General features: G+C 42.8%; 1 long non-coding RNA gene across 1 annotated transcript; it reads right to left on the bottom strand.

Moving 5' to 3' along the window:
• Nucleotides 1-1,678: 1,678 nt before the first annotated feature.
• On the bottom strand, nt 1,679-4,830 carry LOC147081800 (uncharacterized). The gene is made up of 2 exons (XR_015076444.1): nt 4,645-4,830; nt 1,679-3,754 (listed from the first exon to the last, which is right to left on the bottom strand). It is a non-coding gene; the product is annotated as an uncharacterized LOC147081800 (long non-coding RNA).
• Between the last annotated feature and the right edge of the window lie 1,557 nt (nt 4,831-6,387).

Raw genomic sequence — 6,387 nt, 5'->3', positions numbered from 1 at the left:
TACCTTGCTGACTGATCACCAGCCTCTTGTTTCCATTTTTAATCCGAAGAAGGGCGTTCCGGTGATGACTGCGCAATGACTACAAAGATGGTCACATTTTCTAGGGGCGCACCACTATGAGATTGACTATAAGGGCACGAAACAGCATGGAAATGCTGATGGGCTATCACGCCTGCCACTGCCTACTGCAGAGGAAGCACCAGCAGTGGATCCTGTCGAAATATTCCATTCGACTATAGTTGAATACCTACCAGTAACTAGCGCTTGTATTGAAAAGGAAACCCGAAATGACCCGACACTGTCTCGGGTATATGATTTGACGGTGAAGGGATGGCTAGCACATGGCGACTCACCGTTGCCAGCATTCTCAACAAGGAGAGAACAGCTGTCAGTGTGCCGGGGGGCCTTGATGTGTGGATCCCGAGTGGTAATTGCACCCAAGTTAAGGGATAGACTGCTCAATGAGCTTCATGAGTGTCATCTGGGAGGGGTAAAAATGAAAAGCCTAGCCAGGGCTTATGTGTGGTGACCGGGAATCGATAAACAAATTGAGGACCTGACCAAGAGCTGCTCAGGATGCCAGAAAGTCCAAAATGCACCACCACAGGCCCCTCTACACCCATGGGAGTGGCCCTCATCTCCATGGCAATGGGTGCATATTGATTTTGCTGGTCCATTCATGGACTCAATGTTTTTAATAGCCGTGGATGCGCACTCGAAATGGCCTGAGGTCATCAAAATGTCCTCCACCACCACAGAGAAAACTATTGCAGTCCTACGGACCATTTTTGCCAGGAATGGCTTGCCAGAACAGATTGGCCCCGACAACGGACCACAGTTTGTGTCCGAAGAGTTCCGGAGGTTCTTGAAAAAGAATGGGGTAAGGCATTACACATCCGCCCCGTATCATCCAGCCACAAATGGATTGGCTGAGAGGTTTGTTCAGACCTTTAAGAAGGCAATAAAGGCTATGTACAATGACAACATTCCGCTGCAGCACAAGGTGGACAATTTCCTGTTTGCCTACCAGAATGCGACACATGCAGTCACCAACCAGGTCCCAGCCATGATGTTCTTTAACTGAAGGTTAAGATCTCACCTGGATTTGCTCAGACCAAACGTACAAAGAGATGTTGAGAGTAAGCAATTCCAGCACATCCATGAGAAGCCAACAAGGAGCTTCAATGTAGGGCAACCAGTCTTGGCCCGCGACTACTGAACAGAAAAATTGTAGCCAGGAACGATATGCACATGGCAGGGCCCACTAATGTACACAGTGGACGTTGGGGAGAGCATCGTGAGACTCCATGCTGACCAGATCCTAGAGTCACAGGAACAAGTCAACCCCATGCCTCACCCATATGTACCTGGTGATGAACCCAACGTACAGGTCGCATCTACCCCAGAAACAGTAGCATCGGAAGCTGATGAACCAACCAATGACAGGGGACCAGAATCGCCTCCGCACCAAGAGCAAGACACTCGGGAAAGGCGCTATCCAGAAATGACCAGGAAGCCTCCCCAAAGACTGAATATATAAATAGACTATTTTCAGCTAATGTTGCATGTTAAAAGTGTTGTTACCGCTGAGTTGGAGCCTGAACTGACCAAGTGATATACAAGGTCGACGTATACCCAACCTCAGCTTAATAGAGTAATAAGACTCAGACGACTGTGGTATAATTGAAATGTGAGGGTACACTTTTATTTGCAGAGCGCTCTGGGAGAAGTGCTATGCACCCCTGTGCAACCGCCAAGCTTCTCGTTTAACACTCTAAATGCGTTTACCTTTATACACAAATGAAAGGTTAAGCGGATTAATCACAGGAATGCCTCATGACAGTGTTGCAGTAAAATATTTTAAACAAGGTTCAGCAGAAAAACAATGCTCAGCAGAACTAAGACTTCTTCGGACCTTTCACCGTGAGATATGATAAGCAGAAAATAAAACAATAGCAGACTGTCTGTCCTTGCAAGATAACCGAAGTACAAAACAGGATGCAGCTGGCACTACTCATCCCAGGGTAGCTCAAGGTCCAGTTTTAGCCTGTAACGAATGTCAAGTATCCCGACGAGCTTTGCAAAGTCCTTTAGTACCGAAATTTCCTCCAACAAACCCTCCTTTTGGTCCTGGAGCACGATCCTCTTGCTCCAGGCAACCACCAATTTTCTTTCTTCACAGTGTCGATCTTACAACCACTGACTTAAGGGGGAGTCGGCCGGATTAATTTTGTCCTCCGTTTGCTGTTCTTCAGGCAATAGCTCGTCTATCATACTGACTGGCATTAACTGTGTCATTGCCATTTTGCAACAAGTTTTTAAGATGGTTAACAGACAGCATATTGCAACACATATCACGACAATAATGACCAGCACATGCATTATCCAGGGGCCCCATCCCGTTAGTCCTAGCCAGTCCAACCATCCCTGCCCGGGATTGGTATGGAGTTTCTTCACTTCATCCCTCATGTGGGCTACTAAGTTTGTGATATTCTCGGGGCTATCTGGGATATAGGTACAACATTCCTGCCCTATCAAGGCACATGTACCCCCCCTGCTCCGCTAACAGGTAGTCTAATGCCATCCGGTTCTGTAAGGCAACCGTTCGTATCGCCGTCATCTCATCACTTATTCATGCCAGTGCCTCCTCGGTGTCATTAGCTACCTTTTCTAACAATGACGCGACAAGCTGGATTTCTTTTATGGCTCTGCCTGTCCCATAAGGAGGGAATAAAATGGCGAAATACCGTTCGGTTTCTGTAATGTCGCGTTTGGCTCGATAGTGACGGTGGTCAGTTAGGGAGGACAGATGGTAAACATATGGTAGCACATATCCCAAATCACAAGATCCAGTCCAAGACCGGGGGAGCCACGGGTAGGCTCTGTGACCACATATAAAATAGGTCCTATTATATGCGGTTAGATTGTCGCCCAGTGACTTACGAATCCTCCACCTCCATCTGATTTCCTCCCCTTCCCATGGTCCCCCAGTTGTTTTATTGGGGGTTCCGATATGATTTAATTGGAAGAAACCTTGGCCACAGCCTTCGGTGAGGTTGCATTTTGTTATATTAATTTCTTGGAAACAGTTACTGCGTCCTACTTCTGTGCCTCCGGACACATTCTTCGTTAAACATATTGGCCCCTCCGGCCTACCAGCCCCTGAAGTATTAGTAATGATTAAGAATGGAGGCTGCCTATTCCGATTATAATTAGGCTGGTACCACCCCTGGAAAATGGTTAGGTCATAACCTGCCGACTTCCATTTGTCTCTGTCACCCTCCTGGTTGTATGAATCTTTATAGTCGCCGCTGACGTTCTGGCGCATGACCCATTCCGCCATCTCTGAGGCATTGAACGGGATGGCTCTCAACGGAATTCCTCCTTTACTATGTGACTACAGACCCAACAGCTGGACTGTCCCTTTTCCTTAGCATACTCATATGACATATATATATAAGTATATATATATAAGTATTTACATGTAATTCCCGCTTACGTAGCGGTCTTCCCCCCGGCTACCGTAACAATGCATATTATCGCAACTAAACATATTACGGTCTCCCTCCTCATCTTTTATTAAATACTGTTGTTCTGGTGTTATTTTAATCTTTCTTTGGCCCTCCCGATAACACTCTTGTATTAACACGTTTAAGTAAAAGCACATAAGCACAAATGATGCAATAAGCCACAAAACAAATGCCCACACAGGCACACAGATCAAAGAATCATACATTAATCAGCCGTTATTGATCTGTAAGACAAGTACAAAGGATGTGTCATTAGTAATTTGCTACACACACACACCCTCCTTTTGTTCATTGTATCCCACTAGACTCATCTTCCCTTTGCTGAGGTTCTCTACTGATATTACCATCCCCGGGATTTTCTTCCTGTATTGATGGTTTGGGCTCGACTGAGCCCGCCCTTTTCTCATAAACCTTCAGTTGAGTCCAATGTTTCCAAACCCCCTTCCCTCTTATGTCCAGACAGGCACAGGTGTCTCCACTAATTATAACTTCATACGGCCCGCTCCATTTTGGAGCGAAACCTGGTTTTGCAGGCAACATCTTTACCATGACCTTTGTTCCCGCTGGGGGTACCTCGGGGAGCATATTGAGCCGTAACTCCTCATCTCGCTCTCTTTGGTGGTCTCGGACTTCTTTGCGCATCTCTTTTAACTGAGTGCCTAATTCCAAAACGTATCGTCTTAATTTATCTTTTAATGGGCCTACGTCGGCCCCACCTGTTATGATGCCTTCAGGTAATTGCATCGCTCGTCCTGTCATTAGTTCATAAGGGGTCAAACCGGTTGTCCGGTTTCTGGTGGCTCGGAGTTTAGTGATTTCTGGTATCCATCTGTCCTGCAGAAATTTATTAATCCTAAAAATGCTCGTATTCCTCTTTTAGTGGTAGGTTCCGGATGTTGGGATATTGTTTGGATCCTTTCTGAGAGCAGGACTTTTTCATCTGGTGTCAGAATGTGCCCTTAATACGTGACACACTTTTTGCAAAATTGAATCTTTGCTTTTGATACAACATACCCTTCCCTTGACAAATGGTTCAAAATGAATTTTGTATCTATTTAACAATCCACCGCTGTTGCCGAGACTGAGCTGAAACCAATAATTCCCCCAATCTCACCAACGTTTGAGTGATAATTTCATCATACTCTGATGCTTCATCGTATGGCAATTGTTCAAAAGCTTGTTTCGTAATTAACATATCCTGCTCTACTTTATCCACAGCTACTTTCGCATCTTTAGCCGATTTCTCAGCCATCGGGTACATTCTCATTTCATAATTCATTGCACATTAGTTGACACACACACGAACCATGCAACTTCAATCACAACTTCTAGCTGCAGTCATGATCGCGAGAGAGAGAGAGAGAGAAAGCGCGCAGCCTGTGACCTCGAAGAGGGAAGCACAGGCTTTTAAAGGGACAGTACACTGAAGATGAATGAGCACACACTCGGCAGGTTTTTTATTATTCTTAACTACATCTTACACTCTCAATCACTTTCCTTTAATTATCATTCATATCTCATTCATGAGTCCTGGAGAAACTTTACTGTCCAGTACAATATTTAAGATAGAAAACATAGCTCAAACGTTCTCACTTGATCCAAGTTATTAACACTTTTTATTTATCATTATTTTAGAGGATATTTTATTTTCCCAAAAGTAACCCAATATATATATTGCCTGAGTCCATTTTGTCATTTCAAAATTATCCCAAAATCCAAACAGCAGTATTATTGTACCAGCAGGTTTTATCAATGTTCAATTTCATTTCTATCAATTTATCCTCCATTTCCAATTTCAGAAACAAGTAATTCTCAGGCTAGGTAGCTTACACAGTGTTTTAACATTAGTGACAGAAGTGCTGCAATTAGTTTACAAGGTAACTTCCATATAACAAAAAGAAAGAAGAGACTCCATTGTGACTCTGCTTAGAGCCCAAGGTTAAGTTATCAAATCATAAATTCCTTCTGTCACTGGGGAAATATTAACTTAAAATTAAGAAACTTAAATTATTTAACGTCCAAATATCTTTAAACTTCATACTAAAGTTGGGTTAACTCCTTTGCAGGATTCTAAGAAGGTGGAGCAACACATTATCAAATGCACGCAACTGCGTCAATTCACGTAAATCAAAAAGAACTTTCCCTATCGAAAGACAGTTGTGTTTTCACACTTTAACTAAACATGAACACGGAGGTAATATGGACAAAGACGGGATTTGAGCAAAATTCACAAGCTAAGTATTATTCAATTCGGTCTACACAAATTCACACCAACCAGAATTTCACCGTGGCCACAATGAAAGTCTGGTCTTAATAGGTTAATTAACCTCACAACTCCAATTTATTCCAGATCTTGTAAACATTCAAATTAATTTTTTCTTCCAAGCACATTGGCAACTGTAACTTTAAGGCAGAAGCCCATCTTTTGTAAAACTATGAACAGACAAATAAAACAAAATAGCACACTCTTGCAGAAAACAGTAAATTACGTCATATTAATTTTCTTATTGTCCTTTCTTCAGATGTCTTTCCAAAACACTGTAAAAACATTGAATATAACTGGAGAAAAATTAGTTTTTCACATTTAAACAAATCAAACTGCTTTGGAAGATTTCACCATAGCAACCACGACTCCAAGGTTAAATCTTAGGCTGAAACTTAATCTTTTGTTAAACAAACTTTTTGTTGTTCTTCTCAGTTTTTACACACCAGCTTAATTTAAATTGTAGTTCAAAGATTTTTTCTCTTGGGGCACAATCTTATTCGCACATTCTTAAAACTTCCAAAATCCAAGACAAGACAAACATTTTTAAGCACTTTTAACACAGAGAAGTGGGTGGAGCTAAAACATACATAA

This window comes from Somniosus microcephalus, unplaced genomic scaffold, assembly GCF_052327205.1.
Source record: "Somniosus microcephalus isolate GS21.2 unplaced genomic scaffold, FLI_Smic_1.0 scaffold354, whole genome shotgun sequence".
Classification (NCBI taxonomy): Eukaryota; Metazoa; Chordata; class Chondrichthyes; order Squaliformes; family Somniosidae; genus Somniosus; species Somniosus microcephalus.
The sequence above is the reverse complement of the archived record's forward strand: the minus strand, read 5'-3'. Positions and strand labels throughout refer to the sequence as shown.